This window comes from Bombina bombina, chromosome 4, assembly GCF_027579735.1.
Source record: "Bombina bombina isolate aBomBom1 chromosome 4, aBomBom1.pri, whole genome shotgun sequence".
In the NCBI taxonomy this organism is placed as follows: domain Eukaryota; kingdom Metazoa; phylum Chordata; class Amphibia; order Anura; family Bombinatoridae; genus Bombina; species Bombina bombina.
The window spans coordinates 634521075-634541803 of record NC_069502.1 but is presented as its reverse complement, the minus strand read 5'-3'; the positions used below and the strand labels follow the sequence as shown (position 1 = coordinate 634541803).

The 20729-nt window shown below is 35.8% G+C and overlaps 1 protein-coding gene across 1 annotated transcript in view; it reads right to left on the bottom strand.

Annotated features, from left to right (window-relative positions):
- Positions 1-9916, bottom strand: part of TXLNB (taxilin beta) — a 203551-nt gene extending 193635 nt beyond the window's left edge. Inside the window, exon 1 of the mRNA XM_053710659.1 lies at positions 9792-9916. The gene's annotated coding sequence lies outside the window, so the exon portion shown is untranslated. The remainder of the gene's footprint in view (positions 1-9791) is intronic.
- Between the last annotated feature and the right edge of the window lie 10813 nt (positions 9917-20729).

Here is a 20729-nt window from a genome sequence, read left to right as displayed (position 1 = left end):
AATGAACCCAAAAAACTCATTAATATCAAAGCTGAATATTTTTGGAAGTAGTTTTTAGTTTGTTTTTAGTTTTAGCTATTTTAGGGGGATATCTGTGTGTGCAGGTGACTATTACTGTGCATAATTATTAGGCAACTTAACAAAAAACAAATATATACCCATTTCAATTATTTATTTTTACCAGTGAAGCCAATATAACATCTCAACATTCACAAATATACATTTCTGACATTCAAAAACAAAACAAAAACAAATCAGTGACCAATATAGCCACCTTTCTTTGCAAGGACACTCAAAAGCCTGCCATCCATGGATTCTGTCAGTGTTTTGATCTGTTCACCATCAACATTGCGTGCAGCAGCAACCACAGCCTCCCAGACACTGTTCAGAGAGGTGTACTGTTTTCCCTCCTTGTAAATCTCACATTTGATGATGGACTACAGGTTCTCAATGGGGTTCAGATCAGGTGAACAAGGAGGCCATGTCATTAGATTTTCTTCTTTTATACCCTTTCTTGCCAGCCACGCTGTGGAGTACTTGGACGCGTGTGATGGAGCATTGTCCTGCATGAAAATCATGTTTTTCTTGAAGGATGCAGACTTCTTCCTGTACCACTGCTTGAAGAAGGTGTCTTCCAGAAACCTGCAGTAGGACTGGGAGTTGAGCTTGACTCCATCCTCAACCCGAAAAGGCCCCACAAGCTCATCTTTGATGATACCAGCCCAAACCAGTACTCCACCTCCACCTTGCTGGCGTCTGAGTCGGACTGGAGCTCTCTGCCCTTTACCAATCAAGCCACGGGCCCATCCATCTGGCCCATCAAGACTCACTCTCATTTCATCAGTCCATAAAACCTTAGAAAAATCAGTCTTGAGATATTTCTTGGCCCAGTCTTGACATTTCAGCTTGTGTGTCTTGTTCAGTGGTGGTCGTCTTTCAGCCTTTCTTACCTTGGCCATGTCTCTGAGTATTGCACACCTTGTGCTTTTGGGCACTCCAGTGATGTTGCAGCTCTGAAATATGGCCAAACTGGTGGCAAGTGGCATCTTGGCAGCTGCACGCTTGACTTTTCTCAGTTCATGGGCAGTTATTTTGCGCCTTGGTTTTTCCACACGCTCCTTGCGACCCTGTTGACTATTTTGAATGAAACGCTTGATTGTTCGATGATCACGCTTCAGAAGCTTTGCAATTTTAAGAGTGCTGCATCCCTCTGCAAGATATCTCACTATTTTTTAACTTTTCTGAGCCTGTCATGTCCTTCTTTTGACCCATTTTGCCAAAGGAAAGGAAGTTGCCTAATAATTATGCACACCTGATATAGGGTGTTGATGTCATTAGACCACACCCCTTCTCATTACAGAGATGCACATCACCTAATATGCTTAATTGGTAGTAGGCTTTCGAGCCTATACAGCTTGGAGTAAGACAACATGCATAAAGAGGATGATGTGGTCAAAATACTCATTTGCCTAATAATTCTGCACTCCCTGTATATATATATATATATATATATATATATATATATATATATATATATATATATATGTGTGTTATTTCAGAAATCTTTTGCAAACATATTTACATGTCCCTAAGTTCCTTTTTTTGTTCTAAACAATGTTGTCTGTCATATCTCTGTGTTTATTTATACCACTATATGTATATAGTATAAATGTATAATTATTCTGAGCAGGAATAATTGCGATTATAGCATGTAATCAGGGTATCATATGTATTGATTTGTAATCAATGAATTTTTTTAAGAGCTGGGCCAGTTTTCTCTCTGTACCTGTGTAACCCATCCTGATTGTAATCTAGTTTTAAAAACCACCCCTACACAGGTTTTATAAAATGGGCTGGCATATAAGATGACATTTCTTACTGAAAAAGAAATTCAAGAGAAGGGAGAAATACACTGAAAATAGCATGACAGTAAAGAGGTGGTTTTAATTTCTGTATCTGAATCATGACAGTTTAATGTTATGTGGGCTATCCCTTTGAGCTATCAACTTAAGATTATATTGAATCAAACATCAATTTGAATTTAAAAATCATTGTCTAAAATATTACAGTGTCCTAATGTCAGCATCAATGTTTATCTTTAATACTAATTTCACATATACATACTTTCAAAGTATAATACTCAATGTAACAAATGGCACTTACAAGTTCTGATGAGTGATCAATGACACAAGTATTGAGAAATTTTATTCGTTAGTGATAGTTTAAAATGTATATTTGAATCAGATTGGCTGATGTCATAAATCATGTGATTATGCATATCCCAATCAAAAGTGCATATTCCAATCAAAAGTGGTTGAAAAATTCACTAGTGTGTGGGTTGCTTAGGAGTTTGCGTCATAATTGGTGCGAAAAGTGTTGCGTCAAATTTGGGGCGAAGTGGAGAGTGTGACTTGTATTACATGGCTTAAACATGGTGCACATAGATTTTTTCACAAAAAAATAAAAAGGAAGTTAGCTATATTATGTTGTGTATGTATTTCATTTTTATCTCTATCTATTAGTGCGACAAGTTTAGGGCAAGTTTAGGGCAAAACTTTGCAACAAATTTGGAGAAATAATATTGTCCCCTTGCTTTGTAATGAGACAAATATGTGACATAATCCATAAGTAGTAATGTATTTTTCATTTTTATCCCTATATCTACTACTGCACCAAATGTGGAGCAATAATATTGTTTGATTTAGAAAGGGTATACAATTTTAATAGAGTTTCTAATTTACTTTTATTATGTAATATACTTCATTATCTTGCGGCATCGAACATAAGCTTTCTGTGTTTTCAGACTCCCATTGATTTCTATGGCATCTGCGGCCTCAATGGTGGTGGCTTGAAAACTAGGTACGCTGCGTCGGAATAGACACGAGCGTACCTGTTAAACGTTTGAAAGATTTGGAAAAGGGTCAAATAAAGTTGAATCTGAATTAAAAACATCTGTAATGACGCAAGCATCTGCGTCGGATTGAGATTGTGGGAGCATATATGATGTCACAAATTTCAACATTTGCCGATCTTGACACTTGGATAACTACGGCAGATCAATCTCACAACAAATACGACGTGGGATTCAAGCGTATTTTCAGTTGACGCTTTGCTAAATATGACCCATCATCTGAACCCTACACAATTAGCTTTCACATAACACAAACCATGACACTCCTAATGCATTAAACCCTAGTTACCCTATCACATTAAACCCTAACCATGCTACCAACCAACAACACCAACACTATTAACCCTGAGTTGACCCCGACACTTATAACCAGGGATGGAAAAATATCACTATAGCTCACTAGTTAGGGGTTACAAGTTACTAAACCAGAGGAAAAAAGTCAAATATTTTACTCGTCTGCTGCAATTTCTTACTCGTCCGGGACTAAAGGAATTTTCAAGATGCTTGGAATACTAACCGAACCTGACCCTCTACCACTATTGACACACAAGTATATTAACATTACATTATCTAGTCTGACATGGCACAATTAGTTTCTATTATTTTTAAGTGATATACAAATATCACACTGTCCATAAAAAATGTAAAGGGGTGGTGAAAAATGAACACACTTTTAATAATCTTGTGTTTCAATTTTTTTAAAAAGCAGCTCTATTTTTGTGGTTGTAGATACTAAAATACCATGATATTATTACCACTGTGAGACATTACCCACATGTATGTTCAAGCATTGATCATTTAAAACGTGATCGGATCTGGTCAGAAACACTGATAAAAGTCAATGGTAAACAATATTTGTGCGCTACTCCTGCACCTCTGCTTTTCTTTATACTTTGTGATTACTTATCCCTGTTTTCCCTTGTCATTCCTCTGTTCCGCAATTTCTACTGTATCATCACAAACTGCTTGGCAGAACATTAGTTCAGGTTACTTTTATGCCCTGGTTATAGAATCTAAGGCCCTGGGCTACAATGCCTTGTTGAAGTGCATTTTTATCTACCATCCCCCCATATGCTTCACACAGAATGCCTATTGTTTGAAACGGTTGGATACCTTTAATGTGTTCCCAATGTTTTATTCTACCTGTTGGAGTGTATTAAATTGTTTATAAGTAGCTCCTTCAGCTTTATTTTGTAATTTTAAATAACTGATTTTGCCTGTTGTACACCCACCTATATTAATAATGTCAGTACTTATGTACTGGTTATAAACTATGTAAAGAAGAAGGTTTAGATTAAATTATGCTCCCAGTAGGCATGTGTAACAGAGAGGTCCTAAAATGTTCATTTTTAATTGTTTTTGCTAAGTATTGGTCTTTGTGCATATAATTAGACAGATAAGATAAGGATGTCTGCTCCCTATACAAACTCAGTCCATTTTGTTGAGTTTTGCATTCATATACAGAAATAAACCTAAAACAAAAACAGCTAGTCATGTACAAAAATAAACCTAAATGGACAATTTAGCTGGTATAACAAGTCATTAGAAATACATTGGGCTAGATTACGAGTGGCGCTCTGTAGCTGCCATTAATTGTGTGTTTAAGCCCCTTGTAGGAGTAATAATGAAATGACAGTGCAAAAAGAAAATGCTGTCACAATTAAATCATTTTATTTTTGCACTGTTATGTCCATTTCACATTTTGGAGCAGGCACCGAATAGTCCATCCTTACATTAGCTACTGCTGCATCCTGATAGATATTTTGAAAATAATTTAAAAGCATGAAGTGGACAGTGAGTTTAGTCTTTTTTTTTTATTCATGCAGACCTTACTGGACTTTCATTTAGGAGAGAGTTGGATGGGTAGAAGATTGGGAAACCTTTTACACCTAAATAGTTTTCTAATTTCAGGAGAGCATGTTGTTCTTTTGTCTGACAGGTCCCAGAATCCAACAGAACACCGGATCATAAAAGGATTATGCTTCCCTGATGTGGAAGTCTGAGGTTAAAGGGACAGTCTACACCAGAATTGTTATTGTTTAAAAAAGATAGATAACGCCTTTACTACCCATTCCCTAGCTTTTCACAATCAACATTGATATATTAATATACTTTATAACATTTAACCCTCTAAATTTTTACCTGTTTCTAAGCCACTACAGACAGCCTCTTATCACATGCTTTATTATTAGCTTTTCAGAACAAGAGACTGCGACTCCATGTGGGCTATATAGATAACATTTGTGCGCTCACGCCCGTAAGTCTTGGATGACTGCACTAATTGGCTAAAATGTAAGTTAATAGATAATAAATAAATAACATTGATCAGGGGGCTGTCAGAAGAGGCTTAGATACAAGGTAATCACAGAGGTAAAAAGTATTTTAATATAACCATATTGGTTGTGCAAAACTGGGAAATCACTAATAAAGGGATTATCTATTTTTCTTAAACAATAAAAGTTTTGGAGTAGACTGCCCCTTTAATACACTATAAATATATCTGGGGACAACAAAGAGAATGACTCAAGCTTATTCATTAACATTCTTTTAATAATCTCTGTATCTTTTGGAAGACTATATTTTATGACTCATCGTACTGCTAAGTCATTATATACAAACTGCATTTAGCTTCCAGTGTATTTATTCTTTGCTTCCTTTCTATAAAGTGTGATTTTCCTGTGGATGTTAATCTTCACTATATTTCATTGGAAATTATTTGGAAGAAATAGCACACAGTTTTGTGTTATTCTCTATCCATCTTATCTTTTAAGCAATATTATTTGGGTAAATATTTGTTCTGCAAACTACTATATTTTTGAGAGATGTGTTTTGAGATCTGCAGGACTACCTATAGCTGATCACTGTCTGCAACCTAACACCCTTGGATTTTAAATAAGAACTGAGGCACTGATATCTCAGAAGCCATTTGTTATAGTTAAATATTTTTATGTGTTAAAAACGATTCTACTAAAATATATCAATATAATTTAGAGTTTAAAGTACTCAGATCTCGATCTCACCACCAAGACTGTTGTACGATCTCCTCCTTGGTTTACCATTCAAGTCAGTAAATATTGATTTGTATGCAGAGTAAATTTACTTATTTCATGGGAGATCTTTCATACTTTAACATACTGTATGTAGAGATATTCACATATCTTACAACTTAGAGTCCTTGACAAATACATGAAGCATTCCCATTATAAAATGGAAACTGTAAGGTGTGAAACATTAATGGGCTCTCTAAGACCTCACATCTCTTTACTTGATAGCTGATGCATCAAAGTGCATGAAGCTATTACAAAATTGCCACTATATAAATGAAGTTAAATATATTTCAGTTTTCAATCTAAAGGTTTAATGACCATGGATAGCTGAGGTTGCATGCATGTCTTTAAATGATTGTATTTAAAATGGAACAAGTTTTAATGGCACTCGAGAATCTAGACATTATTTTAGTATTTTCTTCAAAATGCATAACTCACACCTGGTTGGGGCTCCACCTGCCTGTCAGACTGTATGTAGATAATTATTTTGTTCTATTTGTTTGAATCATCATTTAAAGAATTTGCTGTTTTCAAATGTAACCAAGAATATATCTTCCTAATATTACATATTTACAAACTGTACAGATAAAGATATTTGCCCTGTTCCAGTTTTAGTAAATTCATGTCCTGACATAATATATAGTTAAAAAATGACCCAACAGCATTGTTTGACTCTGTCACTTCCTAGTATATAACATATAGTATATGTTGAAGAAGATGTTAATAATTTTTGTTTATAGTATTCATTTAAAACATTATCCTTCTGAATAATATAGTGGTTATTAGAAATTTTCCATACTGACTTTCTAGGGATCTGCTTCAATCACTGGGGAATTAAGAGCAACCTCTTTGGGGAATAAATAAAGGATGAGAATCTTGGATTAAGAAGAGAGGTGGAGAGAGTGGTTAAACACATAGATAAAGTGATGCCCAGAAGCCGCAGAGAATTGCTAGTCAAAACCAGGACACAGCCACAAAGTTAATGAGCAGGGGTTATGTTGAACTTAGGAACAAAAGTAACCCTTTAAATGTTAATAATTTGTAATAACTTGAATACACAGATATTTGACAATTCTTAAAATTTTGACATAAAGAATGGGGAATTTAAATATAAACATAAGAGAGTAAAAAAATGTATGTATTACATGTGCTGTTATTTTACATAGAATGCAAAGAGTATTTACTCAACAAGTCTTATTTTTAATAAGCACTTGTATTTGATAGTAGTAAAGGGAACATTTATAAAATGTGAAAAACAAAAATATCTGCACAATTCAAACAAAATGTAAATTTCAAGACAATTATCTATAATATTTTCATAAAAAATCTATTGTGTATGTTTTAGACTCAAACATATTTGCTATTAAATGGTACATGCTGTTTATTAACGATTATTTACTGTATATTAAGGTAAAAAGTATATAATCATTCAAGCCTAGGACATTCTATTGTCTCCTTAGATGTATACTGTACTGGAACAACTATACTTACTAGACGAGGCAAAATGTTTTAAAGGGATTTCTAACTGGGTTTTCTTGGTTGCATGAAAATGGGATAGTTCAATATTTTAAACAAAATTTTTAACTGATAATTCTCTGTTTAATTAAAGTTTTTTTTATAATTATTATAGGAAATGTTTAAACAACTTTTGTTGAAGTGTAATTTTAAGTTGGCTTATAAGAACTCATGAGTGTGCATATGTCCTTAGCATTCTGTCAGTGGTCTTATCAACAATGTATAATATTGTTATAAACATTGTTGGAAACAGTGCTGTCATGGGGTGATAAAGATATGCATGCTGTGCATGCGCCTGAACCTTTTGTAACATTTTCATACTTAGACAGTGCTAGTTCATGTGTGCCATATAGATAACAATGTGCTCAAACACTTGGCCAAATTATGAAAGTGCGAGCGGACATGATACGATGTAGCGTATCATGTCCGCGGCACATCGATAAATGCTGACAGCATACGCTGTTGGCATTTATCATTGCACAAGCAGTTCTTGTGAACTGCTTGTGCAATGCCACCTCCTGCAGATTTGCAGCCAAACGGCCACTAGCAGGGGGTGTCAATCAGCCCGATCGGGTGGATTGAAGACTGCAGCCTCAGAGGCAGCGGACAAGTTATGGAGCAGCAGTCTTTAGACCGCTGCTTCATAACTGCTGTATCCGGTGAGCCTAAAGACTTGCGTAGAAACAGGGGCATCAAGCTTGATAATTCAGCCCCTTGGAGTTACTTGTGAGAGGGTACTGATTGGCTAAAATGAAAATCTGTCAAAGAACTGAAAGAAGGGGGCAGTCTGCAGAAGCTTAGATACAAGGTAATCACAGAGGTAAAAAGTGTTGGTTATGCAAAACTGGGAAATGGGTAATAAAGGGATTATCTATCTTTTAAACAATAATAAAATGAAAGTAGACTGTCCCTTTAATTGTATGTTTCAACAAAGGATGCCAAAGGAACAAAGTAAATTTGATTATAGAAGTAAAGTGTAAATTTATTTAAAATGCAATGCTATATCTAAAGTTTAAATTCTACTTTACTTTATCTTTAATACAGATAACAAATTATTCTTGAGAGTCACTAAAGGGACAGTGTACTGTAAATTTTTCTCCCCTTTAATTTGTTTGTAATTATCAATTTTACATGCTGGGGTGTATTACAATGATTATATATAGCTTGTTTGCCTTTATTTTGGTGTTTGAAATAGCTTATTTTGTCAGTGGTATCCCCACATATACTGAAAATGTCAGCACTTAAGTATAGGCTATAGAAAAGCTATGTAAGCATAGCCAAAATAAGAAATTACAGTACTAGTGGGGGTAGGGGAGATAAATAATAAAATATTACTTTGTAAGTGTTCTCTCTAAGTATTGCGCTTGGACATACAGAAAGTTTGATACCTTTTAATTTCCTTTATGGGAATCTTAAGAAGTCTTATAAAGTCTACAAGAGATGATGTCAAAAACAAAGATGCACAATAAACTTCATCACAGCATTATCCTTACTTTGCGACGTATAAATATAAAGTAAAATAATGTTGTAGCAAACAGTTTTATAAACCTAAGAATAATACCAACAGCGATAATGGAAATACTAATTGGAAATAGAGTAAAAATGCAATAATGAGTGTGCACCATGACAAAGATACTCATGTCTCAGCAAGAAAACAAACAATATCACTAGAAAATAACAAAGGCTGCCTTCTAAACAAGTTTAATGCTTCTTGCCAATTGTAAACTGAACTAAAGTTAGCTTGTGCCGTCACTTTGCAAAACCAACCCCCCTATGTTCTTTACTCTATAGCATTTCAGAAAGACACACGACACCTGTTACTCAGCCAAAAAGTTATTTTAGGCACAAGTGAAAGGAATCCTGGGGTATAGCAAAATATAACTAGGAATACATAGTGAGCCAGCACACAAATCTCTAACAAAAAATAATGAAAAATCAGGGGGGGAATAAAAATACACCTTGAGTAAAAATGATAGAAGAAAATAAGTAACAAAATGAAGAGACCAGCATGGCAACAGTCAGCAAACACTATCACTGCTCGATATTGTAACAAAAAGAAGCAACAGCAGTTGCTAGGAAAGTGCACTCAAATATAATCAACCATTTTAGGTTATTAAAAAAGCAAACATTTTTGTAGAATATAAAGTCATAAAGGAATATGTTTTTACGGAACACTGGATCTACAAAATGTTTAACAACATAACTTGAAATATTTCAATGTGTTAAATGATATATTGATCCGTTTAAGTATATTATTCACACAAAATTATTAGGCAAACAAATAATAGTAGAGCAAAAATGTTATTTCATTAACTTACCAGAAATGTACAGAGTAAAGAAATAAGGAGGCAGCAAAAAGTGAAAGAGTGTAAGAGGGACAATCTCAAGCAGAAGACAGGATCATGGAGAAGGGGTGGAGAGAGGAACAGCTGATAGTAGTGACACTTATGGTTCCAAATTTAGACAAGCTTAGAGAGACCAAGCAGCTGATGGACAGATGGATTCAAGAAATGGCATGGTGGAGTCAAATGTGACAATCAAGAAGATGGTTTATATGCATTTATGGATATTGTTTTATTTATTTATTGTTTTCAGTAAAAACAAAATATATATATATATATATTTTTTCTCAAAAGCTTCCAATTCAAAAGATGAACAATGGATAACACTCAAACAGATCTTAATTAAAGCAGGTTTTAAACTTATGTGGCAGTGGTCCAAATTATATTCTTAAAAGAAGATTGGGATTTATTTTAGCCAAATTAAAGGGACACTAAACCCAAATTTTTTCTTTCGTGATTCAAATAGATGCATGCAATTTTAAGCAACTTTCTAATTTACTCCTATTATCATTTTTTCTTCATTCTCTTGCTATCTTTATTTGAAAAAGAAGGCATCTAAGCTTTTTTATTAGTTCAGTACTCTGGACAGTACTTTTTTATTGGTGGATGAATTTATCCACCAATCAGCAAGAACAACCCGGGTTGTTCACCAAAAATGGGCCGGCATCTAAACTTACATTCTTGCATTTCAAATAAAGATACCAAGAGAATGAGGAAAATGTGATAATAGGAGTAAATTAGAAAGTTGCTTAAAATTTCATACTCTATCTGAATCACAAAAGAAAAAAAATTGGGTTCAGTGTCCCTTTAAGTAGATATGGGCAAGGAGATGTAGTAAATGCACTGGCTGGCATGAGATGAAGTTTTGTCTCAAATTTAAATTTCTCAAAAAACCCAAAAGTTTTGCTTGCATCTTATGATTTTAAACTTTTCTTTTTGGCTTCCAGTATATATTTGTATTAGTGTAATGTAAAACAAGAAATGCAGAATTATATGTATGTATATATGTATGTGTGTGTATGTGTGTATATATATATATATACTGTTTATATATATATATATATATATATATATACTGTATATATATATATATATATATATATATATATATATATATATATATATATATATATATATATGAGAATATTAAAATGCAAATATTTTTTTAACCCTCATACAATGTACTGTGATTTACACATAATAGTGGTGATACAAGGCATTTAGTGGCGTTTGGGAGTGGGCATCTGGCCCCAAAGTGCTATCCACAGATGGAAAAAGGAATATTGTACTCCATTATTTCAGTTTATCTGCCAAATGTTATAGGATCGAAGCAGCCATTTTAGCTGTAGCTTTCCCTCAAAATGTGCCTAAAAATTTGGGCCTGTGATCCAAAATGGCCTTATTTCAGCCATATTTTTTATAAGCATTTGAAATGCAACATTAAACACTGAAATAGTGAACTTCTATACATGTACTAACATGCAGTTACAAAAAAGTATTACAAAAAGAATTTAAATAATCAATGAAAAAACAAATAATTGAAAAAGAATTACCACTTAATAAAGGTTCAAATATGAATATATTATCATTGATTTTTCAAATGGTCAATATGTGAGATAATGGTCAATATGTGAGTGTATTTTTTCCCACTTTTTTGCCTTTGTTTTAAATGTATCCACAAGCACTATATTCTGCTGATGGATGAATTGTACAGTGCCTTTTCTTTTGCCGAGTTCTAGGATTGCCATCTGTCCTCCACAAAAATACTAGCCAACCTGTAGGTGTCTGGGCACGGGTAGTAGGTATGATCAAAGCCAAAGGTCCCACATTTAACCCCATGTATATATTTCACAACTGAGCAGTCATTTTACCTGGCTGGCTGCTGATAAGTTCACATAAATAATCACTCTATGGGGCCGAATTATCTAAGTGTTACTGAAGATAAGGCCTCATCAAACTATGGGGCCTTCAGGCTCGCCGGAAACAGAATTATCTACGTGTTACTGAAGATAAGGCCTCATCAAACTATGGGGCATTCAGGCTCGCCGGAAACAGAAGTTATGAAGCAGCGGTCTAAAGACTGCTGGGGGAATTATTTAGGTTGTAGGGAGTCCCTAAAGACACTCAAACAATACTAAAAGAATCTGTGGCGCTTAAAGTAAAGCTAAAATAATCACTAATGGCTATATGAGTAGTGGTCCAATTTATATATATAAAGATAAGATGGCTAAAATGTTAATTTTAATGATCACAATTCATATATAAAAATAATTAAAATAGACTCTATACAGATATATATGTTAAAATAATAATATGTGTTACAAAAATGATAAAAACACAGCTTCTAGCAAAGATGCATAAAAAACAAGGATGCATAAAGAACAAAGGTAAAATACAGGAGACCATACAGTTAAATGGCCATTAGATATGCAATCAACTTGCAATAGGAGCAAGTGTACAAAATAACACAGTGTAGTAAACTTGATATAAAGAGCGATATATGCTTCAAAGTTCAAACAGTCAGTTTTAGAGAGTTAATTTAAAGTTGTATTTCCCCAGCAATGCTCATAAATCCTAATGCATGGGGATACGTGAGACAAGAAATGGACTTGTCAAAAGCAAATCAATTGTTCAGGTTAGGTATTACACTTTTTACTTACACCGGAGGGTGTCTAGCAGCTCTCTGGGTGCCGGTCTCAGTTGCTGTATTCCTCTTACAGCCCGGTTGTGGTTGGTGGGTGTTTGCAGACACTTCTGCCAGTTTCTTTTTCTACCGCCCGGGTGTCCTTGCACAGCAGTAAATCCTGTTTGAATGCAATTTTGCCGGATGGCGTTATTGACAGCGTCTCGGTTTAGGCAGCGTGTAGTTTCAGATAACTACGGATCCTCACAAGGGAAAAAAAGGAGCAACGCGTTTCGGCTTACAAGCCTTTGTCAAGCTCTACTCGCATTACTATGTCGGTGCCTTTTAAAGCCGGTACATAAATTTGATTGGTAGATTTGATTGCAATTATAATCGGAGCGCTTAGCATCTTAAAATTAGTTTTTTTGCATAGTTACATTAGTTAGGCGGATTATTGTTATAGATATTTTAATATTTCTTTAACAGATTGTTTATTCGTATCGACTATTATTTACTCTATTTAAGCCTATTTTTCTGACTATTTAAATTCCTTGTTATATCAATTATACTAAAAAGGCACCTACTATAGTATGCTCACAGTCTAAAATAACAGATAATGCATGCAGTATTTTAACAAAGTCTTATTCTTTGAAAAACAAGAAACAAAAAACAAAAAAAAGAAGAAAAGAAGAGAAATAACCTATGTGAATCTGTGTCTATGTTACTAGACCTAGAATGATATATATATACAATAAATATAATAAAATCAATAGATAGAGTTTTTTAAGGTATTCATGGTTATAGTTATTGTTATTTGGAGTGAACCAGAGGGGTATATAAGTGAAGAGGATGAGGGGATTGTAATGTTAATTAGAGGGGTTTAATTAGAACTATTGAAAATAACAGACATTTATTTATGTTAGGAACTATATATTAGATTCAAAACATTTTTTGTTTTTGTTAGTGATTAACAGCTATTTCAGCAATTTATTGCAGGAGTTCTATTTGATGGGGATATATATATATTTATGAATGATAGTTATTTGAACATGGGAAGTGTTGTATTATATTTCAGTATATACAGTATTTTATGCAGTTTTATTCCATTACTTTTTAAGGAACATATAGTTCTTATTTTATATATTTTATTTTAGATTCCCAACAGATTATCAGATGTCACCTGGTATAGGGTGGGCACATTTATCCACTAGTTCGAAAAAACAAATTCGACAATGTGTACACCAGTTACTTATAGTGACAGTTGATAAAAAAATATATATAAAAATAAGAATAAATAAACTAAATAAACTAATTGCTTCTATTGTATTAATAGAGGATGTGTATAATTATAATATCAAAATTAAGTCATACGGAATATTATGACTTAGTCTATAAGAAAACATCCCAAATCGAATTCCTGATTTAGACCATTTGGAGTTAGGGATTTCATTTCGAAAATCCATTTCCCTTCCAATTTTAGTAAACTGTTGTGTGTGTCCATGCCCCTCCAGTTTTTTTGTACTTTTGCTATTCCTGTATACTTTAGGCATTTTGGGTTAGCTTTATTGCAGGTGGCGAAATGTTTTGGAATGGGGAGATCTTTATTCCTTTCTTGTTCAAAGTTTTCTATTGAAAGAATATGTTCCCTAATGCGATCTCTTAGGGGCCTTTCTGATTCTCCTATATATTGGAGGCCACAAACACATTCAAGGAGATATACTACATTCCTATCTGAACATCGTATTTTCTGTTTAATTTTATATTTCTTCCCAGTGACATTGGATTTCATTTCTTTTGTTTTAACTGCATGTTTGCAGGCCTTGCATGTTAGGCAAGGAAAGTATCCATTGATTACTTTACCCATTAAGTCTTGATCTCTTTTGCTTTTCTTTCTTATTTCTGTGGGGGCTAGAATTTATTTCAAATTTTGGGATTTTTTGTATATTATTTTTGGGTAATTTGGGAGCGAATCCCCAATAAGCTCATCACTTTTTAAGACCGACCAATGTTTTTTTATGATTTTTTCTATTAGATGTTTATTTTGACTGTATTTAGTGATAAAAGGAACCACATATTCTTTTAGTATTGTTTGAGTGTCTTTAGGGACTCCCTACAACCTAAATAATTCCCCCAATAGTCTCTACAAGGTGTTTTTTAGGAGGTAATCACCTTTATCTGTAGGCTTATAATCATTTTGTATTGCTAGCGCATTCTTCTGCACACACAACTTGGTCTAAAGACTGCTGCCCCATAACTTTTGTGCCTGCTCTGAGGCAGCGGATAGAAATCAACCCGATCGAATACGATCGGGTTGATTGACACCCCCTGCTAGCGGCCGATTTGCCGAAAGTCTGCAGGGGGGTGGCATTGCACAAGAAGTTCACAAGAACTGCTGGTGCAATGATAAATGCCAACAGTGTATGCTGTCAGCGTTTATCGATGTGCAGCGGACATGATAAGCTACATCGTATCATGTCTGCTCGCACTATGATAAATCTACCCCCAAGTGTGCTCCTGCCAGTGTGCATGTGTCACTTGCAGCCAAAGAGGAAAAATGATTTAGCATCCACCTCAATGCTAGTAACACTGTTTATACCCTCCTTGGATGCCAGTAACACACAGAATAGGGCCTGCACAGACGGATAGGCAAGGTGTCCTTACATGGACACTAGTGTCCGTGACTAGCTCTTGCAGGGTCCGCCACAACCTTAGTATATCTTTTCTTTCTGATTAAATAATAGGAATAAAAAAAATATGTAGTGTGAATAAAGTTAGTGGCTTGTTAAGAGACTGCTAGTGATATTGGGCGATAAGTTATGGAATAAATAAAGCCTGAATGAAATACTGGATGTGTATCTGTATAATAACACCCAGCTCTATACAAAGACACAGTAGTGACAATGGCACATGTGTATAGCAAGACGAGGGCTGGTTATAGGGTCAGTGGTATCTGCAACAGTATAATAACATCCAGGGCTATAAAATGACTCAGTAGTGACACTGGCACATGCATATAGCCAGACAAGGGCTGGTTATAGGGCCAGTGGTATCTGCATCAGTATAATAACATCCAGGGCTATATAATGACACAGTAGTGACACTGGCACATGGGTATAGCCAGAGGAGGGCTGGTTATAGGATCAGTGGTGTCTGCATCCGTATAATAACACCCAGCACTATATAATGACACAGTAGTGACACTGGCACATGGGTATAGCCAGAGGAGGGCTGGTTATAGGATCAGTGGTATCTGCATCAGTATAATAACACCCAGTGCTACATAATGACACAGTAGTGACACTGGCACATGTGTATAGCCAGACAAGGGCTGGTTATGGGGGTCAGTGGTATCTGCATCAGTATAATAACACCCAGCACTATACAATGACACAGTAGTGACACTGGCTCATGGGTATAGCCAGAGGAGGGCTGGTTATAGGATCAGTGGTATCTGCATCAGTATAATAACACCCAGCACTATACAATGACACAGTAGTGACACTGGCTCATGCGTATAGCCAGAGGAGGGCTGGTTATAGGATCAGTGGTATCTGCATCAGTATAATAACACCCAGCACTATACAATGACACAATAGTGACACTGGCTCATGGGTATAGCCAGAGGAGGGCTGGTTATAGGGTCAGTGGTATCTGCATCAGTATAATAACACCAAACACTATAAAATAATGTTTTTAATTTTAAATGTACCTTGGTGTCCTTCACTAAGGTCTGTACTTTGGAAAATGCCCGCCACAGCCTTTGTCTGTGCCTATCTCTGTGCACAGTGTCACTTCTTTCAAGACTATATTTGTAATCAATAGAGGTATCTGAGACCTTTTACAGTTAACTGACACTCAAGGAACTTTAAAAAAACTGGGCATCTCAGATTTTACTGAACAGCCAGCTGAAATACTGATGAAAACCTTTGCACTGATATATCTCATAACATTTGTGTGAAGGAAATGCATCTGAATCATTGTTTTTTTTTTTTTTTTTTTAAACTTTTATTTATCAAACGAGGGTTACCATGTGGAGATATCTCTCCCATAAGTCACAGAATATATAAAACCAATAATATGTTACAATTGCATGTTTCCATTTGGATACTGGGGTTGCTCTGCTGCAAGTGCAGCTCTTACATTCAGCTTCTCTGTAGTTACGCCCAGAGTCTTTTCTCTTAAAGCAAAAGGAGTTTTCAATCTGTGTCTTGAGAGTTAGTCTTTTTGCTGCAATTGTCCATGGTAGGTCCCTCTTTTCCTTTTTTCCTCTCTCCTTCCTCTCCCCTACCTCCCCCCTCCCCTTCCCAACTCTCTCAAATAATACAATGTTCAATAATAAAATAAGAATAGTAATAATCAGAACCGAGCTCAATCTCATCTCTTCATTGATCACGTTGAGATCTTTACAGTATACCATAGTTAGGTCTCTGTCTCTCCCCTGGGCAGTAGCGAAAAGACAGACCTTATAATGTGTGAGCAGATGTCCACTACCTAATCTTTCATGTTTCTCTTTATATAAAAAATCCCATTTGCCTCTCAGGTGTTGTTCTAATAAGACTTCTGTGTTCCTGAGGGGGAATAAAAGCTGTGTTTGCATAGTGATCTGTAGAGTGCGTATGTAAGGTTCCCATTTTTTCATAAAGGGTCTGGTTCTCAACTGTACGTCCCTTAGGGTGTCTGCTGCTTCGTATGTAACCTGTTTGTGCATACTTGTCTTAAGTTGTGATAGTGTAGGGGTCCCTGGACTCAACCAATTTTTGAATATGAGTTTCCTGGCCTGTAGGACAATGTTTGTGATCACTTTTTTTAGGGAGTTAGGTGTCAAAGCTGGGGCCTCTAAGAATACTATCAGTTTGGGGGAAACCGTCACTTCAATGTGGAACATGGTTTTTATCCAGTATGCTAGCATCTGAATCATTGTTATAATATATAATATATATATATATATATATATATAATACCAGCCAACATAATCCTAGATCCTTTATACCTGAAAAAATATTGAAGCCCATTTAAAACTTCATTGGCAGTCACTAGCTACTCAGAAGAGTTTGACAGCTTGATTACTCATACAGTAAAATAATAATTATTGCTGTAGATTAAACATACTTTCTTTAGCCATAAAATGTGATCTCTGAACTATTACTTATTTTGCAATGTTATCATTAAAGGGACATGAAATTAGATTGAAACTTTCATGATTCAGATAGAGCATACAATTTTGAGAGACTTTTCGATTGAATTCTATTATTTATTTCTTATCAAATGTACTTTGTTTTCTTTGTATCATGTGTTGAAAAGCATACCTAGGTAGACTCAGGAGCAGCAATGCACTACTGGGAGCTAGCTTCTGATTGTTGCCTCTTGTTATTGGCTTAACAGATGTGATCAGCTAGCTTCCAGTAGTGCATTGCTGCTCCTTCAATAAAAGATAACAAGAGAATTAAGCAAAAATCAAAACAAAAGTAAATTGGAAAGTTGTTTAAAAATGTATGCTCTATCTGATTCATAAAGGAAACATTTTGGGTTTCATGTCCCTTTAATAATATCCCTCCAAAAATGTTAAAGTAAGGTCTTATCAGGTATTTAAAGGGACCATAAACACATTAACATAATAGGCTAACATCTTGTTTGCTGAGATTGTTTTTAATAGACTCCACCCAGCACTTGTCATATTTGGTAGACAAGGCTAGCCACTGTCTTTTCTCTTGTTAAGTGTAGTCAGTCCACGGGTCATCCATTACTTATGGAATATATCTCTTCCTAACAGGAAGCTGCAAGAGGATCACCCAAGCAGAGCTGCTATATAGCTCCTCCCCTCACATGTCATATTCAGTCATTCTCTTGCAGCCTAACTAAAGATAGGTCGCTGTGAGAGGTCTGTGGTGTTTTCTAACTTAGTTTATTTCTACAATCAAAAGTTTGTTATTTTAAATGGCACCGGAGTGTGCTGTTTATTCTCAGACAGCATTAGAAGAAGAATCTGCCTGCGTTTTCTATGATCTTAGCAGACGTAACTAAGATCCACTGGCTGTTCTCATCTGAGGAGTGAGGTAACTTCAGAGAAGGGGAATAGCATGCAGGGCCCCCCTGCAAATGAGGTATGTGCAGTAATTATTTTTCTGAGGAATGGAATTGACTGAGAAAATACTGCTGATACCAATGTAAAGTAAGTTCAGCCTTAAATGCAGTGATAGCGACTGGTATTAGGCTGATGAGTGTGTGTACACTGAATGTATTTTTCTAAGGAATGGAATTGACTCTGAAAATACTGTTAATACTGAAATAATGTATGAGCCTTAACTGCAGTAAAAGCGACTGGTAGCATGCTTATTAATAACAATTCATAACTTTTCAAATGTATGTTTAAAACGTTTACTGGCATGTTAATCATTTTTTGTGAGGTACTTGGTGATAAAACTTATTGGGGCATGATTTTTACCACATGGCCATCTTTGTTTTCTGCATAGAAACAGTTTTCTGAGCTTCTCCACTGTTGTAATATGAGTGGGAGGGGCCTATTTTAGCGCTTTTTTGCGCAGTAAAAATTCAGTCACAATCTGTCTACTTCATCCTCCATGATCCAGATCGTCTCTAGAGAGCTCAGGGGTCTTCAAAATTCATTTTGAGGGAGGTAATCAGTCACAGCAGACCTGTGACAGTGTGTTTTGACTGTGAGAAAAACGTTAATTTGTAATTGTTATCCGTTTTTGGGTATTAAGGGGTTAATCATCCATTTGCTGGTGGGTGCAATCCTTTGCTAACTTAATACATTTACTGTGAAAAATTGGTTGCTATAACTATTTTGGTTCATTGTTATTTCAACTGTGACAGCTTTTTGTGCTTCTTAAAGGCACAGTAGCGTTTTTTATATTGCTTGTAAATTTATTTAGAAAAGTATTTCCAAGCTTGCTAGTCTCATTGCTAGTCTGTTTAAACATGTCTGACACAGATGAATCTCTTTGTTCACTATGTTTAAAGGCCAATGTGGAGCCCAATAGAAATTTGTGTACTAATTGCATTGATGCTACTCTAAATAAAAGTCAATCTTTACATGTAAAGAAATTATCACCAGACAACGAGGGGGAAGTTATGCCGACTAACTCTCCTCACGTGTCAGTACCTTCGCCTCCCGCTCAGGAGGTGCGTGATTTTGTGGCGCCAAGTACATCAGGGAGGCCCTTACAAATCACTTTGCAAGACATGGCTACTGTTATGACAGAAGTATTATCTAAATTGCCAGAATCAAGAGGCAAGCGCGATAGCTCTGGGTTAAGGATAGAGCGCGCGGATGAGGTGAGAGCCATGTCAGATACTGCGTCACAGTTTGCAGAACGTGAAGACGGAGAGCTTCATTCTGTGGGTGACGGATCTGATCCAGGGAGACTGGAATCAGAGATTTCTAATTTTAAATTTAAGCTTGAGAACCTCCGCATATTGCTAGGGGAGGTATTAGCGGCTCTGAATGATTGTAACATGGTTGCAATTCCAGAAAAATTATGTAGGTTGGATAGATACTATGCGGTACCGGTGTGTACTGACGTGTTTTCTATACCTAAAAGGCTTACAGAGATTATTAGCAAGGAGTGGGATAGACCTGGTGTGCCTTTTTCCCCTCCTCCCATATTTAGGAAAATGTTTCCTATAGACGCCACCACACGAGACTTATGGCAGACGGTCCCTAAGGTGAAGGGAGCAGTTTCTACTTTAGCTAAGCGTACCACTATCCCGGTGGAGGATAGTTGTGCCTTTTCAGATCCAATGGATAAGAAATTAGAGGGTTACCTTAAGAAAATGTTTGTTCAACAAGGTTTTATCTTACAGCCCCTTGCATGCATTGCGCCTGTCACTGCTGCGGCGGCATTCTGGTTTGAGTCTCTGGAAGAGGCCATTCACACAGCTCCATTGGATGAAATTATGAACAAGCTTAAAGCACTTAAGCTAGCTAACGCATTTGTTTCTCATGCCGTCGTACATTTAACCAAACTTACGGCTAAGAACTCCGGATTCGCCATCCAAGCGCGCAGAGCGATATGGCTTAAATCCTGGTCAGCTGACGTGACTTCTAAATCTAAATTGCTTAATATTCCTTTCAAAGGGCAGACCTTATTCGGGCCCGGTCTGAAAGAAATTATAGCTGACATTACGGGAGGTAAGGGCCATGCTCTACCTCAGGACAGGGCCAAATCAAAGGCCAAACAGTCTAATTTTCGTGCCTTTCGTAACTTCAAGGCAGGAGCAGCATCAACTTCCTCCGCTCCAAAAAAGGAAGGAGCTGTTGCTCGTTACAG